Raw genomic sequence first — 23675 nt, forward strand, 5'->3', positions numbered from 1 at the left:
AAAACAATGCATGTCATAGATTATTTATTTTTGACTTGTTCAGCTACACGTATCAGCAAGATGTTTATTATGTACATATGCCACAAAAAGTATAATAGAACCTTCATTAAGTTCCTTTTTTCAAAACATATACGCTGAAAACTCTCAGATAAGAATACCACTTTAACATACACAGTAAAGATGTCATTTCGGCATTCCCTAATCTATATCCTTATTTAGTGTTACTTGGGGAGGTTGATAACCGACCAGCTCTTTGGTTTATTTTCTTACATATTCCATTTTCAAGTAATTTTGTTTTGTTAGGGACTTTTGATGTCTTTAGACGTCATGTATCTCCCTCTGTGCCAATTTTACCTCTTCTGCCTCATTAAACAACGGTCCTGTTCGGCTGCTAGCAATATCACTGTCATTTTCATCCCTAGTCAGATATATAGATCTGAAATGCTATTCTATTAAATGATAGTCAATAAATACCCGAATGACTATATGGTGATGTAAAGCATTGACATATATTCATTTTCGTCTATTTCACAGCCACAACTCACAATTATTGCTTCCTATTAACATTGGCTGACTACGAACAAGATATTCAATATCATTAGTTCTTTTTCATTGAATACTTTCGACAATGTTTTCCTTGTTTTCCTTTCTTTTCATTTTTCAACGCCTTGAGCAATTTTAAGAGGTTATCCCTTATGAGCTAATCAATGGAAATTGAAGGTTCCATCTCACTAAAAAAGTCATCGCATGGTCATAAAAGAGCGTCAACACACCTGGGCACAAAAGTAGTGTGACAACTTTGCACGGTCTAACGCTAATTGGTTTCTTAGTATTAGTGGGGCCTAGATTATCAAGACCAATACGGAATGAACAAATAACCTCCACCACAATGGATGTACACCCACAAACGCTTATAGAAACCAATTGTCAAATGTAGTGTTCGATGAGAATATCCGGAACTACCTGGCTCTATAAACACGATCTTATCAACACCACCATTTTTTTGTGAAGTTTATTTCCAAAGCAAACATCGCAGGCGAGAGAATATAATGATCGATCATCCTTACTTACTGTTAAACCATCGACTTGGTGTTATTTGGGAGTACTTGGCTTAATTAAATGATCTTGAAAATCTGATGAACTTGCAATCAAGGTGTGACGTTAGAAATCACAAATGAAAATGAACAAACAAAAACTCGTACATAACAAGTCTGAGGTTGAAAGCTAGCTGTGAAATCCAAACATTTTCAGTACATCGTTTATATCCCAATTGAAAATCATTTACTCTCAAGACAATATCAAAGGAATTCGTAGCTGAATTAGAGCTGCAAGAAAAAAGTTAACTAGACTGTAATACCCAACGAAAACTAACGTTAATGAATCTGCAATATCCGAAAAACTAGTATTGCCGCTGATAAATCCAGCATTTTTTGCGTTGATGCATACAATATAACGGCGAATGTCTGATGTCAATGTTCTCTGCGAATCCTTAAATAAGTAATCTTTGCTGTTCATCGTGAACTATTGGCATGGTATGGTGACGTGAGGCATTGAAGGACAGATATACAATTTTGATATTGTGCAATGTCTGGCTTTAATAGAAATCCCGGACTAGACCTTAATTATGTACAGAAATATGACCTATCTGGTAGAAAAATCCCCTTTGAATTCCCATATTCGTATTGCCTGTCTTTTTCATCATGTTTTAATCAAAATGAGTGTAGTCTCGATAGGTCTCTACTCGGAACTGTTTAAGCTATAGTATCAAAAGAAAAATACCCATGAAGTTACGCTAGACCTGTTAAAATAGTCATATCGTCTGTAGATAATTTTGGAGAATTGAAACTGATTATAGATTTGAATACACTTACGCATTATGTTTAGCATGAAGCATACATGTATCTTAAGATGTTGAAAAATTGAAACCAGCTCATTATCAGAGGAATTAAGCTACCTAAAAGCTTCTTTGGAACGTCAGTCTTAAGCCGTGAGACAGGCTCAACAGATAACACAAATAATGTACGGATATATGATGATCGTGTCTTTGAGATCAAAATTTCAGGACACAAATTACTGTTTACGGTCGTTAACAAATCATTAAAACGCGATGTTTTCTTCGATTTTATCTGTACATAAAATACAGTTGAAATATAAATCTCGCATATTCGTTACATGTTGGGGATTTATGTACTTATATTTACATTCTATGTTGCATTTGCCTATATGTCGTTAGTAGACCAAACTGTATTCATGAGACTGTATACTACAATTTACAGTGATTCGGTCAGAGTAGGAATACAGCCCCAGGTGTTGCAGGTCAAAACAATGGCCGCCAGTTACTTTCAGCCTGGAGAGCTTTCGAATGCTAGCATTTATAATCCACAACAAAAAAATAAAGCAACTTTACAAGTTATGAGAGTAATATTTTATAATTAAAACAAAATGTAGTCATCACAAAATAACTATAAGCGCCGTTCTTGATCTAGGAATTATCAAATTGTCAAAGTCAATGTCGTCACACTCACAGGGGCTCGTTTCCGAATTTTCAAAAATGCAAGACACGACATTAAACATTTACATTTAAAGTCCAGTATTTATATAAAAAAAATCTCGTGAAAAATCGGGAGTATCGACATGGTTTCCGGTTGTGTATGTATATTGGATTTTAGTTTTGTGGTTATTCACTGATGTCAAAGGCCTACCTTACAAGATCGAGCCCCTGTGAAGTTGAAAATCGTCTGCTAAGATATGACTGGTTAGACTTGTCGAATCTGTTTCGAACGAAATACAAATGTATCCTTGGAATCGTTCTCACCTACTGTCAAGACGACTTTCATTTAGAATTTAAGAACTGATATTCTTCTGAAAATAACGTAAATCCAGTCGTCGATTGAAACGTAGGTGTTTCCGAGGAATCGAGTCGCATCACTTCTAAATGCTAACCGTATAGCATTGCGCCGAAAAACGGCTTGGATTTTAAACAATCAGAAATTATGCTGTTGTGAATAATTTGACGATATCTACAAACGTATATGAAATAGAAAATAAAGTCAAATCTGTGCAAAACCATTGTATGTGTTTGCTATTAATAACGACACGAGGGACTATATTATTCCTTCTGGAAATTTCGGCTGTTCCGGTATTTGAACTAGATGACGTCAGTGATAGGGTAAGCGGCAAATTTAAACGCGTCATAATCAACAGTTAATAAAAAAAACTTTATGAATGTAAATATAAGCATTGAACTGTTACCAAATGGTAGTATACAGTCGATATGAATACAATTTGGGTGACAGATAAATATTTCATGTCGCCCTAACGGGCGACATTCTATTTATCTGTCACCCAAATTGTATTCATATCGACTGTAAAATAGTAAGCTAAACAGATAAATATTTCATGTCGCCCTAACGGGCGACATTCTATTTATCTGTCACCCAAATTGTATTCATATCGACTGTATACTACCATTTGGTAACAGTTCAATGCTTAAACAGTCTATATTAGGATTTTAAACAGTTAATATAACGGAATTAGGATATAAAATGTTCAATTTACAACATAGTTGTTACTATGGCAAAGCTGAACTTCGTTTGCTTATTATGCCAATATATTTTGAAAAATGTTTTATTTTTTATATTGTCTTTTCTTTTTCAAAGATGTTATGTTTTATGTTAAAGTTACCCATATTCAAGATCGCTGACAATGCATTACATCACATGGAGCATATGTTTTGCTTTTGTCCCAGCAAGTATGTGTTACCTTAATTAAGGAATTGAAAATAATGGCTTGCACTTTGAACAGAACTATAATGATGCCAGTTAAGAAATGATCTCTGTATAGTAATTGTTTCGAATGATAGAACTAGTATAACTGGTTTTTTAAAAAGTATTTTTATTTTTTAAGATATAAATATATGCATGATTAAAACGATGCTACATTGTATATCTTATTTATAACATATGTAATATAAGGACGTTTCAACAAACATTGATAGAGGTATTAGCTTTTTTATTGAAATAGCTTACTATTTTACACTGTGTCCTGGAAATAAGTTCCGAAATTGAAACAAAGGACTTTAGCGTCAAGGTCAGACAACAAGTGAATGAACAGAAACATGCATAATTGGATTTGAACGGAGCACAAAATTAGCAACTCGTCATCCTAATTACCTGGAACTTCAATTAAACCTCAGAATGTGATCATCTGAGATATGTCCACAAAGCAATGAAGTCGGAAGATGAGCAATTTTAATGTAACATTAAAAGTATACATTGTTTCCATACGATATGAAAAAAAGAGATTATCGATATGGCAGGAAACATGTACATGTATGTTTAAGTGTCAAATCAATGACAGTGATTCATTGGGCTAGTTCCCAGGAGAAAGTTTCGACACTTAAGTGTTGGCATAAAGCTGAAATTCACTTCGCGGAAAGCGTGGTCAACTACATACAATTTGCGAATATATTTGTCTTTCAATGTTGAACATGTAGTGCTGAAACAGGTATACATTCTTTTTTTATTCTTTTTTTTTTATATTTAAAACACAAAACGTAGGACTCCACAAATTAACCGAAAACATTCCGAGTCATAATAGTTTCCAAGATATATAGGAAATATTAATAGTGTTATAATACAATAGGCAAATGAAACAAAAGTCAGCGAAATGCATATTCGATCCATAAAGTTATCACTTGACCAACCAAATAATAAACTATGACCGGAAGTGACTATAAGTGTAAAGAAAATAGGGTATAAAAATAAATAGTGAAACCAATCATCATCATTTTATGAATGACAATATTTCCTTGTTTGAACGCATACAAAGCTAATACACAGAGCAAGTAATGATCCCGTCTTCTCCCACAATTCATTAATATTTCATCTTCTTATTTGACATGAATTTTTTTAACAGAATTATTGTGCAGAATGAACGAAATAAAAATCTGGGTGAAGAAGCTTCAAAATTTCCAAATTCCGCACTTGGTGCCTTGAATGCTGCTGAGGCTGAAACTATGGCTGTTACTGATGTTAAGGATGATGTAGTGACAATTCGTCAATAGATTTAATGGGAAACCTCGACGGGATGTCGACGTGTCGTATCATGCTAACGTGGTATGTGATCATTTCCACCTTTACAAGTAGCTAGGGCCAATGTTCAGAATCAATGGTTTATCACTACGATTTCATATTAGATTAGGGCCGATTATTTTCCATTTCAGATATCAGATTCATCGCAATGTCCTCATTTTATATATCAGTGTTTGTGTGTTGATATCTAAACATCCTTGTAAAGCACAATAATAACGTCACTAATCAATCAAAATTATGGGATTTAAAAAAGGTGTAATCAAAGCAGTACCCAGCAAAGAAGAGCAGCGAGTTCGAACAAAACAGGAAGGGCATAGTTGCGTATATTAAAATCAATATATTCTACGTAGGGTAAGCACCTACATCGTTCTTATTACACACAGTCACGTGATTTGCTTCAATACTTCCTGTTTTTATATTGTTCATGGTAATTGTATACGAAACATGTTCATTGTGACGTGACAACAGAAAGAAGAAAACATTATATTTTACGCCATCATAATAACAAGCATTTTTTTTTTTTAAATCTGTGCAATACATCTTATATATATATATAATATGCATTAGTTTCTATGATACACAGCAGCATAATTATGGAATGCGCAACTACCTGACATTAATCATACATACATATCGTATAGATATTAGTCGATTGGCAATTGATCTATACCGTTTCAACATGGACAATTTTGAATTGTAAGATATATCAAACCATATATTGACTGATAACGTGACTCAAATATGTTTACCAAACACTTCAAGTCTTAATGAGGCCATCAATCAATGAGAATGTCAATCCTTTCTAGAAGAAACTATTTACCCCGAGTGCGTACAAAGTATATTTATAGCATCAATATTATGTATGCCTTAAATACAAATTATCTTTCAAATTCATAAATAATGGGAAGGAAATAAGGAATCCAATTACAAAACTGATCATTAGAAATTTTAGTTCTTTTCTTTTCTTTATTTAGAGTATCACTGACATAGATGTCGATAACGAGTCAAACTTAAGATAGGATAATTAATTGGTTTTACGCGTAATCCGTAGGCGGAGAATTCTGAAATCATAAATACATATAATAGATCATTGAATTTATAACCGGACGATTCTGACAAGACGTTCCGTGATTTTCCATTCATTAACTCATTATTGATATACCTTTATCGGCGGCCCCGGCCTCATTAATCTCAGATTATTCTACAAATGCAACCAACATTCTTAAATTATGATGCTGTACTTAACGCAGTGATATCTATAATTAATTAATAATTAACTTAGAGATGTAGTTGAATTACTACACAAAAATTGATCTTTAACAATCATTTCTTAACTGGACGAATTAAAAGAGTTTTTGGTTGTTTTTTTTTCAAAATCTAAATAGAATTATATTTCACATTAGTCTTATTAGTATAAATGTGTATTACAATGTTCAAAAATTAAATTGAAAATTGACGCATAATTCTATGGCTTGATTTCAATACCGTGCAGCACCGTATCGATATAGTGGCAGAACGATATATACTACATTACACAATTTTCTGAGTAATTGCCTGTTCTTGTCTTAATAAATAACATCATTTGACATCCTAACATTTACAAAATGTTGATACAATCGTAGGAGTATAATTTGAGGCATAATGTTGTCAATTTCAAATGTTCAATTGAAAACAAAAATGGCCAATTTCAACGAGCTTCTTGTCAAAATTTAAAAACGATTGTATTGCATCATAATGCTTTCAAAATTTGATTTTATCGCAAGGTATTATTATAGTTGATAAGAACACTTTCTTTTCTAAGATGATTAAATCACATTTTCTTACAATTTATCAAAGCAAAATAGTTTATTTTTGCTACGCAAAAGTAGGTATTTTGAAACGGTTCTATTTAAAACATTGAAGTAGTGCCTGTTAATATCACGGCATTCTATGTTGCTTTCGCTAAGGCGTTGGCACTCCTTGACGACGGAAGTTCTCCTAAATAATGGCATTAAACTGTAACCCACTAAGTAGAATGTACTCTCTAAGACTCACGCGTGTATGTCAATAGGAAAAGGAAAGTATTGCGTTCTTCGGGGATTACGAAATTTCCGGAAAACCTAAACTCTCGGAACCTCCCCGGAATGGATATTGACAAGTGATTGTCACTGTTTGTCTCGGACTGAACGTTAACCATATTAAAATTCAACATGACGATATTTAAAAACATAAATCCACCATTTTATGTCATACAATAAATCTAAACATAAAAACTCGCCATCCGCGAGCATTTTGAGACATGGTTTATGTAGATTTATAGACAAATGTACTTTAAAGGGAGACATACGTAAGAAAATATATGGCATCCAGGGCTAGTGCTTCTGTTTCTTGAAATATGCCCTAAACACCATTCTCTCCTCAAAGTGTCGACATAGCTCGTAAAGCTTATTGATCTTTTTTTTCTAATTTTTAACATTTGATGAAAAAGAGATTGCTAAAATGTGAAAGTCAAATCCGGGAACTAGAATTAGTTCTCGTTGATAGACACGATACTGAGAGGGAGAAGTATTTGAATAAGTTATAGCGAAAGAAAGACCAGAGAATGGAACGTTTTAATTTTAATTTTGTATTCCTATTTAAAAATTTCTTCTGCAAGTCGCATTAACCTTTGTTTCAGGGCATTCTTTTAGTGTGATAATGCTGATACATAATACGTGATAATACATTCTTTCGCGAGTGCTGTATACTTTGTAACTGGCACATTTGACTACATATTTAAAGCGTGCTTATTCTTTTATTTCGTTGAAGAACGTGAGCCTTTAACATGGAAATAAACATCCTAACAAGCTTTCAGCTTGTTAACGTTAACAAGTTTTCTGTGTTTTCCTCAGGGCAATATTCAAACATTAACCTTCCCAGGCAGACTATTAAGGTTAGTGCAAATAATATGTCAAGCATTCAGGAAGTGTTAGCCCATTATCTGGGCCCGATTACTAAATAGCATAATAGTTGTAAATATGAATCACAACTGAAAACAGACAAACCTATATTGTGATGTTCTTAAAGGTGCACAGTCAGATTTGTTGTTAGAAAATACCAACTCTGATAACATAATCCATCGTCGTAAATATATATCCTGTTTGATTTTGACTCATTTCTATGTAGTTTGCATGGGACAGTTAAGATAATTAGAACTGAAGAATATATACAGCGTCAACATACAAGTACAAGGCAAAGACACGACAACGGTGTTAATTGATAAATAAAGACATCAAATGAAGGACACCTGAGCCTCGTAAAACTAAGTCATGTATAATCTATAATGAAAGTAAAACAACTCTTTACTCATTGTTCCAAATCGTGAAAAGAAAGCCGTCACACTTTATTCGAAGACATCCATAGAGCTAATTGATAATTACGATGTTATTGACAAATGTATCGAAAACGGAAGAAACCGTAGAAATCTACGTTATGTTGTCTGCAATCGTCCATCAAGATGTATCATCCTAACGCCCTTTTACGAGACTTTGACACGATACTCAGCAACAAATAACAATGTATGATTCCAATATAACCGTTATCTGATATTTAGAGTAATTCTGATCGTCGTAAACATATCCCACCGGCGATTTCGAGTACCTATTCGTATAACACCTTCATGATTTTAATATCAAGTTTTCATGATATAAAGATCTACGTTGTATGTTGACCAGCAATGACTTTTCTATTGATATTAGGTTCGATCATGATAAGAAGCCAAAGGATATATTACCAGACTTGCCGAAGGATATAAAAGAAGGAAAATATCACATTCTGTTCTAATGTCTGCTCACGTATCAGTTGTTCCCGTTATCTGACAGAATAAATGATAAAACACTATGATACGATTTGAAAAAAAAAAACATCTAAAAAAGTTAACATTGGATAAGAAATTTACAGTCAGCGTGTTAAGACGAGGTGTAGACACCGAGACAATCCGAAATAGATCGTCTCAAAGACATTTAACCTTGGATCAGGAAATGGCAGTCACTGTCTAAAACGGGCAGATCTACTGTGCATTAGTCAAATATTGGTGGACGTGTACAACGAGAAGACGACAGGTCGAACTCGGTTATGAACTGATAATTATTGTGCATCCAAATATGCAAACGATATAATCTCGTCCATTAGTTAACACAAGCAATTAGCAATAGGTATTGGTGTACATTCATATGAAACACTGGCCAAACTGCGAGCGGGAAACAATTTGAGCATTTAAACTCTCAAATTGGTTCACGGTCATAGAGTATATTAATGACGTTCTAAGATGGATCAACACCGCCGCCTGTAACATGCCTGACTATTACTGATGGCTCCAGGGTTTAGTTAACTAAGCGGTCTATTCCATAACTACTCTTGTAAATTGTTCTATTGCGGTGTGATTAACGGTCAGTATCAAATTACTTAAACATGCATCCTGATAAAAATAAATCAATTGAATGTCCCACGGCATTTCATATGCTTATGCATAATAGATTTTCATGATTAAACGAATTGATTAAAATTGATTGCTTATGATTTTATAGCATATATATTTAATTTCTTTTCGTGAGTTTTCAATTTATAATACAATGACAGTTCATCTTTTGCATGAAATCTTCTGTTATTGTGTATTACATGTGTGAATAAGAGTTTATTGAACACATACTTATCAAATTCAAATTTTCAAAACTTAAAATATTTTTTAAAATTTTAATTCATTCATTGATGTTGTCATTACCATTTTATTCATTTGACTAGTACTACAGTGTCTCGAAATGAACATGCTCTTAACGTGATTTTGAAATGCATTTTTACAAATTATGAAATCTATTGTAATTTTTTTAAGTTTCTTTTGGCCTATTTCGAATTTTGTTTGTTTGCCTATTCTGATCAAGGCTTAAGACTAGTCCTTGAAAGATGAAGCAGTTGCATGGTGCAATATGATTAATACACAATAACTATTCTTATTTGCTTCGGACCAATCATAAATGCTCTTTGTTATCTTAATGACCCACTTCAGACTTTTGTATCTAAACCCCTATAACGTTTGAATTAAATGCCAAAAAGGTATTTTGTTTTGTTTTTTACGACCTTTTTCCTAAGTTCAGAGAGACTCCTTCCAGTACAAATCCTACGCTGTCTATATCTTACTGCGAGAGCACCTCGACTAAGATTTACATGCTATTTTTGTAATTCATGAATTCTCGTAAAAAAATTCCTGGAGTGAAACAAATATAACTTCAATAAATTCATTTTGCGTCAATATCTGTTTTAATACATTTACCGAATAAACCTGTTGCAACAAGTTAATTTGACAAAAGTGTATAAGTATTTCACATTGGTTACAGTATATATCCTATCGTTGAAAAATAGCATGTGAATGGATCAAATCAATACGAATTAATTTTAACGAACAAAATTTAATGTTAACTTTGACAAATGCATGATTAAATAACAGTTTTTGTTTTGGTTCATACTTTAGAAAAAACGTCATTTAAAATAAAAGAACATTTTATTAGTGACAAAAAGTGTTTTGTATGTTATTATTTTGTTGGTAAATGGATTGAAATCTTACATAATAATAATGGAGTGTATATCGTTATACTGACAGTGACATATATCAAATATCTGAAATAAGTAGCATTTTTCAAAATTTGACACTGAAATTAATGAGATATATTTGAACGAAAAAATAACGCAAATCATATTAAGGAGAATGTGGAATTTAAAACAAGAACAAAAGTAACCATTCAGAAATGTTAAGAAATAAAGTGAGCTTACCGTTCGACTCTTAGGTAATGAAGTTGTTCTTGAGCGGGCTTGTGGCGAATGTTGCGGAGACCTCCTTCCCAGGTAACGTGTGAATCGTATCGACGATTCCTTTAAAAAGAGCTCTGCTGTTTATGCTCACATAATATAGTTACTGTCACTCGTTCTCATGTGTTGCTATACACATATATATATACATACCCATAAAGCGCGCTGTGGACGATACTAACAAAAATGGGCGTGGCTTGATGCCATCGTCATTCCGCCCCCTTGTCCACACCATGTAGCGATAACTGTTCAAAGGCGCGCCCATAGAGCGGGGACTATTGACGATAAAATATCGGTCGCCAGTTTCTACAGCCTCTAGCGCTTCAGTGGCATCAATCGCTTTTCGCGTATAAACCGTAGTGTGCAAATCCCAATAGATTGAAATCAGGAGGAATTTGCAATTTTCAAATATACGCACGTTATGAATAATAGATCATATTATTTCGAGTTATCAGGGCAGTGATTTGTAAACCTATGACTAGGGGTCCAAGTGTTATCGTTGATAATTGTTCACATGAGTATTATCATTGTACGATTTGGTTAAGAGACGACAACGTCGCCATACATTGGCGACCAATGACGACTTTGGCGTGATTTTAGCAAACAATTTGGCGATTTTGTTTTTACATTTGTTGACGACAAGCAAGTCTCTGATGGGGAAAACGTGAAAGGTATCTAGCGACCACGTGTGAATAATTCCTATATTGAGATTTGGAATGCATTGAATCACAGAATAAAAAAATGAAAAGTACCATTTTACTTGTGACCACTCCGTCCTATTGATGTCTTTATTCACATGAGATTTGATTTAACCCAGTTGTCGAAATAAGCACATGTTGAGTATGTTTGGTCTAGAACAGTTTGTATAAGGCATTTGGTAAAGGCACCACTTAACATCGACCTCTTTACACACGGAATCAGTGACCGCACGATTAAAAAACAAGACCTTTTTACACACAGAATCAGTGACAACACCAGCAAAACACGACCATTTTACACACGGAATCAGTGGGAACACCAGTAAAACACGACCTTTTTACACACGGAATCAGTGACAACACTAGTCAAACACGACCATTTTACACACGGAATCAGTGACAACACTAGTCAAACACGACCATTTTACACACGGAATCAGTGGGAACACCAGTAAAACACGACCTCTTTACACACGGAATCAGTGGGAACACCAGTAAAACACGACCTTTTTACACACGGAATCAGTGGGAACACCAGTAAAACACGACCTTTTTACACAAGGAATCAGTGGGAACACCAGTAAAACACGACCTCTTTACACACGGAATCAGTGGGAACACCAGTAAAACACGACCTTTTTACACACGGAATCAGTGGGAACACCAGTAAAACACGACCTTTTTACACACGGAATCAGTGACAACACTAGTCAAACACGACCATTTTACACACGGAATTAGTGACACACCAGTAAAACACGACCATTTTACACACGGAATCAGTGACAACACTAGTCAAACACGACCTCTTTACACTCGGAATTAGTGACAACACCAGTAAAACACGACTTTTTTACACACGGAATCAGTGACAACACCAGCAAAACACGACCTTTTTACACACGGAATCAGTGACATCACTTGTCAAACACGACCTCTTTACACACGGAATCAGTGACAACACCAGTAAAACACGACCATTTTACACACGGAACTAGTGACAACACCAGTAAAACACGACCTTTTTACACACAGAATCAGTGGGAACACCAGTAAAACAGGCTACAATGACATTAATCAAAGAAACATGTTTACAACAAAACAAAAAGTGATAATTTTAAAACAACACTCTGATTGAGGACACCAAAACAATGTGATGGAATTGAAAAACAAGTACCTTATTGTTTTGTAAAGCAATACAATGCCGTCTTAGTTAAATTTGCTTAAGGGGAAAATTTTGCGGTTAAGCTGCATGTACCATAGCTCGTTTATTTTGGTCTGTTATGGATTCTATACAAAGACTAGCTTACTTATGATTAGATCTATGTATATTGAAATCAAAAGCATTGACCGTCGATCAGAGTATTCGCGGTCATTGGTTAGATTGATTTGACAGTCATCAAAGTACAACCAGACTCTATATGTACTAAGGTTGTCAGGAATAACTAAGTTCCGCCATTTTACAGCCTCAGTGATTGGTGTCCAGATGACGACACCCCTTACAATGTACCCGTCTGTGGGTACCAATGTGACGGATGAGTATTTTCACTATGCATACAAACGCAATCAATTTGAGCCACTACCTGGAATTGATCGTTAAAGCTTTCAGATACAAAGACTATCTAAACTTGTATAGTTGTATATCCACATATTTTCGTTATAGAAGTGTCTCTTTCCAATCTTGATATCAAATCTAAAAGATTGAAATAGAAAATAAAATCTATAGATGGATATAACACTAATATAGTATCCATACTTAAATAAGACCAGATATATGTATCTTGTATATGTTTACTTATGTCTTTATCAGGAAAATGCAATTGCACACGTGCTCTGCAGGTTAGACGTACGCATCACTATGCCCCACTTTTGATATTAAGATAAGCGTTTTCCCCTGTGAGAAAGGTTTTTTTTGTCTGTCCCCTGGTCGAGATCAACGGAGAGTGTTCTCCAGTCTAACGCTAAGCATTTTGGAATTGAGATAACAGGCTCGCCTGTTGCCGTTATAATGTGGCATGGTGAGATGCTGGCATCCGTTCCACGCTTTCAATCACGAACCCCATGCAGTCTCTCAAAACACAAATGCAGCTTGCACACAAGGGAGGCTGTCCTTAAAACACCATAGGTGTTGAAAGAACGTTACAATACAAAACCTAACAAAACTAAAACCAAGCATTTATTTCGAAGTACATATATTTTCCAATTTGAACACAAACTTAACCAATATAATGTCACAAAGCGTTCGTCCGTCGTGAGCACAGACATGAGATAATCATTAACAGTTTTTGTTGATGTGCATCGTGCGCTCAAGGTACATGTACATATGTGCATTGTTCATGTTTGTAATTCCAAAACTATATATATCTGAATGTAAGGGTATGGATACAATGGCTTCCATAGAAATATCACACTAAAACTGCTGAGTGTGTTTTCAACTGTTCTGTGTAAAGTTTTATGTCATATTAATAGCTCAGACGTGTGCGTGTGTCCCTTAAGCCTCATTGAATGCTGCGAAAGGTGGTCGCTTCAGCCTGGATATATTTTGTTCATGCCGTATGACCGGATTCAACTCTGCCATATTCTTTACCTAGAGACGTATGTGTATGGTAAATCATTGAGATGCCGAAATATAATCGAAGTTTGACTCCTATGTTCTCCCGAAATTGACCGAGCTGGTAAGATTTAGCTACGAGGGGCGCTCCCGAGTCTTTACGGATTCGGCCGAGACGTTGCGATTTAGATTCGAGGGGCGATTGCGAACTTTGGCGGATTTGACGAAATCGACCGAGGTATATGTAAGCTTACCATAACATGGCTTCCCAGTACATTTCCCTGGTGGTGTATTGCGTTGTTTTTTGTTGTTTTTTTTTTTAGATAATCAGTAAAAAGGTTTGCTATATAGCTTTATTGTTATCATCCTGGTATTGTTTTTATTATTGATCAGCTGAGCACAGCGTAACTTTCCTTTTGATAACCTGCCGAGACACTATGTATCGCTAGATTTCTATTTTCTGAGTTTACTACTGAGCTAACCCTAGTCAGTGGCCATAAAAAATGTATCTAACATATAAGCAATTGTGTTCTGCATATTCATACTGACATTGATATGTCTAGGCGTCATATCGGATCATGTTAATATAGATATATATGATTTCAAGCATGACTTATTATTTAGTATCGCTCTGTTCCTGGTTCTGAATAATATGCAGATTTCAATGCAACTGAGATCTGCCAACGATGTAAACAATAGCCTGTTATACATGTCCATATTTTATATACCTCCTGATGGTAATAAAGCAATAGTAACCGTACCCTATAAAAGATATAAAATCATGGAGCATCATAACATTACGAAAATTACAACGTGTTTTTCACATATCCATCTTCTTTATATACTCGAAATAGTAAACTGACATATTTTTTTTTTTCGATTAAAAAAATTATTGATTTATCTTTTTATTTTTAAGTATCAATATATTTTCTTAAATTATTATTCAAAGACCATGGGCAAATCATAAACGAAAGATAGATTGATACGGAGACGAAATTTCCAGAACAAGTGCTCCAGAAGGGGTTACGACACCTATCTTGTCAAATCCAGGTACAGTTTGAACAGTTAATTTCCACTATGCACCTGTTAAACGGGACTTATATGATAATTTGGGATATGATAAAAGATAAATTATAGATATACCTCAACTGTGTATAAAAACATATGGATAAAATAGCATCAGAATCACATGTTATCTCTATAAATTTAATTTTGCAATTTCAATCTAAATAGGCTCTCGAGATAATAATTTACAAACCTCAGCGGGCATTGACACAACTCATATCCAACTACAATGTATATTGTCACAGGGGGACACACTCGTCATTTAACAGGGATAAAGACGATGTTTAAAACACCAAAGACCTACCGACCAAAAACAACAATGGATACTACTATGTATGTAAAACAATAAGAGTGACATTGTAAATATGACAAATATAGGAAAACATTCCTCGGATATTCAATGAATTTTTGCATAACGATTCTGAAATGTTTAAAACGACCGGGAAGTAACGTATGTTTCTATTTAACATAACAAATAAATGTCAAAAAATCACAACCAGTCGATGTTAAAAATGAAATAAAATATAAGTTTGGCGTTAGAAATAACTATGAGACAATAAATCGCTACTCAGTCTAGTCGTAATAGGGTGGAACTGAAAGGCATGGCAGTGGAGAGGGAACATAAACCCAATGTTAGATTTGGTCCAGAGAGACCTTTATCTTCCACTTTCAAGGCTATTTTCTTGATAGCCATGTTGATATGTCCTTCATTCTCATCTTATCGGTCGTATGAGGGCAAATGTAAATGGAAAACATATATTTAAATCTCTTGTATTTGCAGAAAAATTGCGGTATTGTGAAAACATTTAAAATGTTGACGAATATCTAAACATATTAGCCGTTCACTAATGACCTGAATTTTGCTTGTAGATTCAAGTCTCGGAGTTTTGTCGCTCCCCTGCCTGCAAGTATATGAATAACGGCATTGCGAAAACATTAACAATGGTGAGGAATGATTAAAAATACAAGCCGCTCACTAATGCCGTGACTCTTAGTTGTAAGTCCTGTCGGTGGATGCAAGTCACGGAGGTTTGCAAATACCCTGGAAGTCATGCAGATATTAGCTGTGTAACTACCTGACTTTTGTTGGGAAGCCCTGCTAGCGGATTAAAGTCCCCGACGTTAGCCGTTACCCTGCATGCCACGCAAATATTACGCGTTTTGTAATGATCTGACTTTGGATGGTTAGCCATATTGGCGGATTCTAGTCCCCGGGGATAGCCGTTACCCTGGATGTCACGCAGATATTAGCCGTGTGATGACCTGATTTTGTTTGGTAAACCCTGTTGGCGGATTCAAGTCCCTGGGGGATAGCCGTTACCCTGGATACCACGCAGAGATAAGCCGTGTAGTGACCCGGTTTTGGTTGGTTAACACTGCTGGTATATTAAAGTACCCAATATTTGCTGTTACCCTTCACGCCACCAGATTCAGAATATATACACTCGTATTTGTATTTCGAAATATTCTATCTTCAAAACTTTCGATATGGATTAAATTACAGATTAATCTAACCTCTCTTTTTATAGTTTACTCTTTGTAATGCATCATTTTGATTGACATGGATTTCCTTTTAAAATGTTCACACTTTTTGTTTTAACTAGCATCACAGACGAGTTTTAAAAGGACGAACTAGCTGTGTATTTTACCCTTTATGTATGGGCATTCCACTGCGTCAAAAATAAAACATTCACATCCAACCAATCGTTTTGATTTCATAAAATGACCTCTTTGTTGTTTATTTATTTATTCGTTTTATTTTACTTATTTTTTTTTTTTCAAATTTCAAATAATAGTTTTGATGTAGAGAATATGGAAATTGCAATTCTTACTATGTTTGTAACTCTGTGAGAGTTTATGATACATCTAGCAAAGCCTAAGCATCAGGGACGAGGTCAGAATATCGGACTACAGACTCATATGAAAATTATCATGTTACTTTATGGATAAGTTACATATGTGATATTTGAAAACGTAACAATAATTGGCAAAGGGGAAACTTGGAAACATTTTCAACCATCCTGATAAAAGCGCTTTTAGCGATACAAAAACAATATCCTTTATTTTCTCCGGCAACCAGATATTATTTATTTATCACCAATGTAACCAGCTTCCGAGCGGTGATCATATTTGTCACATAAATATCAATATACGCCCTCAATGGCGATAACTCCGCGTAAAACAGTAGATACGTCCTGAGATTGATTGCAGTTTTACACCTTACCACAGAACTCCAGATATGTTACTCTGTAGTACTCTTCATAGTGTTTGAACCGATACGGTGACATATACAATAAAATACATCATATCTGTTTGAAAATGTTATTTTTGTTCTTCTGTTTTCGGATTAATTATTATCGATACATTGAGTATTTGTTATACTTCTTAAAAACTTCATGTACTAGTCTGAAAAAAAAAATGAAAACTCAGCTTTTTTTTCTTTTTTTTTTAAACCGCATTATTTGAAATCTATTTATATGCTATCGTTATAAATGTTATACATGTATTTGAAATTTATCTTATTGATAATACAAAAAATAAATCTTAAAAACTATCCTGATTAGCGATAGGAATGAATTAATGAATGTTTGGTGTTCAGAAAGCACCGGTGACAAAGGTAAAACTGTATAGTATTTAATATGCATCTTTGATTCTTCCTTAAATCAAATTCTTAACGTTATCTGTAATAGGTGATCTTGCTTAAATAATTTTCTCCGGAAAAGCAGATGTTGATGTTTACATTCGCCTTCAGATCTGACTCTGTGTGGCCTTACATTTAAAGAGTAAATCAATTTAATCACTATGCCCCATTTTATTCACTACGCCGCCAATATTATCGAGGATGCCCTTCAGAGTCTTGCTGTTATCAGTATTAAGCCATGATATATATAAATCAGCCCACACATTTCTAACTTTTGTCGGGGTAACATAGTCTTATTTATTGTTCTGATTACACGGGACGACTGAGCAAAGACCATATAATAAACATCTGTAATCACCAATCAAAGACCTGGAGTATTTACATCAAATGAATCTTAACATTTATATGCAGATTAAATGTATTTCCATTAAAGTATATGATTTTTTCAATCTATTTTTTGTTTTTCTGAAATTCCGGGAAAACGCTGTTCTGAAACTCCAGGGAAAATCTGTTCCTCTACTTTCATTCACTCCCAAAAAACCCATACGGCGTTGCTTTCTAGCAAAACGCTGTACAAAGCTCACAGATGTTGATTGCACCTGTCGATAGATATTCAGTAATTATATATTTAGGATATTCTAGACATATGTTGTTATTGTTTTATCATTTGATCACGATAGTTCATTTGGTGGAGTATCGTTACAATGGACATTTGTGTTCTGCATATTCATACTGCCATTGATATGTCTAGGCTTCATATCGGATCATGTTAATATAGATATATATGATTTCAACCATGACTTATTATTTAGTATCGCTCTGTTCTTGGTTCTGAATATTATGCAGATTTCAATGCAAACGAGATATGTCAACTATGTAAACAATAGCCTGTTATACATGTCCATATTTTATATACCTCCTGATGGTAATAAAACAATAGTAACCGTACCCTACAAAAGATATAAAATCGTGGAGCATCATAACATTACGAAAATTACAACGTGTTTTTCAAATATCCATCTTCTTTATATACTCGAAATAGTAAACTGACATTTTTTTTTTTTTCGATTAAAAAAATTATTGATTTATTGATTTATCTTTTATATATTTTCTTAAATTATTATTTCAAAGACCATGGGCAAATCATAAACGAAAGATAGATTGATTCCGAGACGAAATTTACAGAACAGGTGATCCAGAAGGGGTTACGACACCCATCTTGTCAAATCCAGGTACAGTTTGAACAGTTCATTTCCACCATGCACCTGTAAAACGGGACTTATATGATAATTTGGGATATGATAAAAGATAAAGTATAGCCATACCTCAACTGTGTATAAAAACATAAGGATAAAATAGCATAAGAATCACATGTTATCTCATAAATTTAATTTTGCAATTTCAATCTTAATAGGCTCTCGAGATCATAGTTTCAAACCTCAGCGGTCATTGACACAACTCATATCCAACTACAATGTATATTGTCACAGGGGGACACACTCGTCATTTAACAGGGATAAAGACGATGTTTAAAACACCAAAGACCTACCGACCAAAAACAACAATGGATAGTACTATGTATGTAAAACAATAAGAGTGACATTGTAAATATGACAAATATAGGAAAACATTCCTCGGATATTCAATGAATTTTGCATAACGATTCTGAAATGTTTAAAACGACCAGGAAGTAACGTATGATTCTATTTAACATGCCAAATAAATGTAAAAAAAATCACAACCAACCGATGTTAAAAATGAAATAAAATCTAAGTTTGGCGTTAGAAATAACTATGAGACAATAAATCGCTACTCAGTCTAGTCGTAATAGGGTGGAACTGAAAGGCATGGCAGTGGAGAGGGAACATAAACCCAATGTTAGATTTTGTCCAGAGAGACCTTTATCTTCCAGACAGAGTTTCACTTTCAAGGCTATTTTCTTGATAGCCATGTTGATATGTCCTTCATTCTCATCTAATCGGTCGTATGAGGGCAAATGTAAATGGAAAACATATATTTAAATCTCTTGTATTTGCAGAAAAATTGCGGTATTGTGAAAACATTTAAAATGTTGACGAATATCTAAACATATTAGCCGTTCACTAATGACCTGACTTTTGCTTGTAGATTCAAGTCTCGGAGGTTTATCGCTCCCCTGCCTGCAAGTATATGAAAACGGCATTGCGAAAACATTAAAAAAATGTGAGGAATTATTAAAAATACAAGCCGTTCACTAATGACGTGACTCTTAGTTGTAAGTCCTGTCGGTGGATGCAAGTCACGGAAGTTTACAAATACCCTGGATGTCATGCAGTTATTAGCTGTGTAACTACCTTACTTTTGTTGGGAAGCCCTGCTGGCGGATTAAAGTCCCCGATGTTAGCCGTTACGCTGCATGCCACGCAAATATTACGCGTTTTGTAATGATCTGACTTTGGGTGGTAAGCCATATTGGCGGATTCTAGTCCCCGGGGATAGCCGTTACCCTGGATGTCACGCAGATATAAGCCGTGTAATAACCTGATTTTGCTTGGTAAACCCTGTTGGCGGATTCTAGTCCACGGGGATAGCCGTTACCCTGGATGTCACGCAGATATAAGCCGTGTAGTGACCCGGTTTTTGATTGGTTAACACTGCTGGTATATTAAAGTACCCGATATTTGCTGTTACCCTTCACGCCACATGATTCAGAATATATACACTCCTATTTGTATTTCGAAATATTATATCTTCAAAACTTTCGATATGGATTAAATTACAGATTAATCTAACCTCTCTTTTATAGTTTACTCTTTGTAATGTATCATTTGAATTTACATGCATTTCCTTTTAAGATTTATTTTCACACTTACAAAGCTCACAGATGTTGATTGCACCTGTCGATAGATATTCAGTAATGATATATTTAGGATATTCTAGACATATGATGTTATTGTTTTATCGTTTGATCACGATAGTTCATTTGGTGGAGTATCGTTACAATGGACTTCGGGTATAAGATCGATATTACTCAGAAAACTGAGACCACGGACTTTCTTGTGCTGTGTCGTGGTTTTGTCTTTGTAAAAGACATTTTAGCAAAATCTTTGTGTATACTTATCTGTTTTCGAGCAAGCAGCTACACTGCAAGCAAATCCTGCATAAAATCGACATTGGCTTTGAAGGAGTATGGTGGCTGATTTGAGCCCTGTCGCACTATCGCACTGTCGTATTGGCACCTTTCATTGTCGCGTATTTTCGGTTGGCGCGCGAAGAGCGACAGTGCGTCAGAAGAAGAGTAACAATGCGCAAAGCGAAGAACGACAACGTATCAAGCAGGGATCGGCAGTGCGCGAAGCGAAAATTGACAGTGCACTAAGCAAAGAGCGAAAATGCGCCATGTGACAGTGACAACGGGCTATGCGAACAGCGACAGTGCGCCAAGCAAAGAGCGACAATGCGCCATGCGAACAGCGACAGTGCGCTAAATGAAGAGTGACAGAGCTCCAAGTAAAAAAAGTACCCCACCAATGGAATAGGATGACAGCTTTTTATGTTGCACTGTCGCGTAATTTTGTCGCAAAAGCGCATTGTGTCCTTTCGCGCGCAGTCGCTCTTCGAATGTTGGGTTGTCCCTCATTGGATGGCGGGGCGCCAATTCGACAGTGCGATTGGCCGAAATAAGTCACCATTACGGAGCTATACACCTATCAAACAATCCAACAGATACATACCTCCTTATCTCCAACTCTGATAACGCAAAGACCTTGATTACTTCGAAGAAAAACCCCAAATAATAAGTCACTTCGAATAATCGGGATATCTCCAAAAACCATCATGGTCCAACTGGCTTCGACAAAGCGAGGTATACGAGATGTTCAGTACAATCATGTGAGCATATCGATGAACAAAATGTACTTTGGTGTATTTTTTTGTTTACTTTAATCTAACCGACTTAATTGTTTAAGTATGTTCCGCTATTTCGATAAACAGTGGTGGATATTTTAAGAAGTGTTTATGTAATGTTGTAAAGACACCCCCCTGTATGTATGTGTCTATCTCCGTAGCGTATCTCTGTATTGTATCTCTATTTAGAGTATCTCGAACCTCTATATTGTATTGTATCTTGTGGATTTCTAGGAGTTGTTTATGGCATGAAATCGAAATATCTTTGAATAAGTTCCTCAACGTATCCAAGTCGTTGATTCCATTGCTAAAGCGTTCAGGTATATTTAAAGTGGCACAATACGACTATAGCCCAGAACAGTATCAGTGATTGTGCGTAGTTTATGAATGATGGTCTAGTAAGAAGTTCAGCTTGATCGACCCATGTGATAAAACACCCAGACAATGAAGGGGAAATATTTGTACATAGTTATCAAAAAAAAAAAAAAAAAATGAAAAGAAGACACACATGTTTGTATTTTTGTTTGATTTTGTTTTCAATGTAAGCTATGTAATATACCCTGCAATTGTTGTTGGAAGGTTTGAGAGGATAAAACACACAGGGGACTGCAGGATGGTTTTGGAGGATCACACACAGGGGACTGTGAAAGGGTTTTTATATGGTCACAAACATGGGCCTGTGAGATGGTTTTTAGAGGGTCACACACAGGGGCCTGTTGGATGGTTTTAAGAGTGTCACACACAGGGGTCTGTTGGATGGTTTTCAGAGGGTCACACACAGGGGACTGTGAAATGGTTTTAAGAGTGTCACACACAGGGGCCTGTTGGATGGTTTTAAGAGGTCACACACAGGGGACTGTTGGATGGTTTTAAGAGTGTCACACACAGGGGCCTGTGATATGGTGTTTAGAGGGTTACACACAGGGGCCTGTTGGATGGTTTTCAGAGGGTCACACACAGGGGCCTGTTGGATGGTTTTAAGAGTGTCACACACAGGGGCCTGTTGGATGGTTTTTAGAGGGTCACACACAGGGGCCTGTTGGATGGTTTTTAGAGGGTCACACACAGGGGCCTGTTGGATGGTTTTAAGAGTGTCACACACAGGGGCCTGTTGGATGGTTTTAGATTATCACAAAAAGGGATCTGTGGAATGGTTTTTAGAAGTTCACACACAGGGGCCTGTTAGATGGTTTTAAGAGAGTCACACACAGGGGCATGTTGGGTGGTTTTAGACTATCACAAAAAGGGATCTGTGGAATGGTTTTAAGAGTGTCACACACAGGGGTCTGTTGAATGGTTTTAAGAGGGTCACACACAGGAGCCTGTTGGATGTTTTTAATAGGGTCACACACTGGGGCCTGTTGAATGGTTTTAAGAGTGTCACACACAGGGGCCTGTGGGATGGTTTTAAAAGGGTAACACACAGGGGCCTGTTGAATGGTTTTAAGAGGGTCACACACAGGGGCATGTTGAATGGTTTTAAGAGTGTCACATACAGGGTCTGTGATATGGTTTTTAGAGGGTCACACATAGGGGCCTGTTAGATGGTTTTAAGAGGGTCACACACAGGGGCATGTTGGATGGTTTTAAGAGGTCACACACAGGGGCCTGTTGGATGGTTTTAAGAGTGTCACACACAGAGGCCTGTTGGATGGTTTTAAGAGGTCACACACAGGGGCATGTTGGATGGTTTTAAGAGGGTCACACACATGGGCATGTTGAATGGTTTTAAGAGGGTCACACACATGGGCATGTTGGATGGTTTTAAGAGTGTCACACACAGGGGTCTGTTGGGTAGTTTTAGATTATCACAAAAAGGGGTCTGTGGAATGGTTTTAAGAGGGTCACATATAGGGAACCTAGGGATGGTTTTGGAAGGTCACATGTAGGCGACTGTGGGATGGTATATACAGTATGAATGACAG

At 35.7% G+C, this 23675-nt stretch overlaps 1 protein-coding gene across 1 annotated transcript in view; it reads right to left on the reverse strand.

Annotated features, from left to right (window-relative positions):
• Positions 1 to 11028, reverse strand: part of LOC117330714 (MIP-related peptides-like) — a 46110-nt gene extending 35082 nt beyond the window's left edge. Inside the window, exon 1 of the mRNA XM_033889166.1 lies at positions 10875 to 11028. The gene's annotated coding sequence lies outside the window, so the exon portion shown is untranslated. The remainder of the gene's footprint in view (positions 1 to 10874) is intronic.
• Positions 11029 to 23675: the final 12647 nt, after the last annotated feature.

This window comes from Pecten maximus, chromosome 7 (assembly GCF_902652985.1).
Source record: "Pecten maximus chromosome 7, xPecMax1.1, whole genome shotgun sequence".
NCBI lineage: Eukaryota > Metazoa > Mollusca > Bivalvia > Pectinida > Pectinidae > Pecten > Pecten maximus.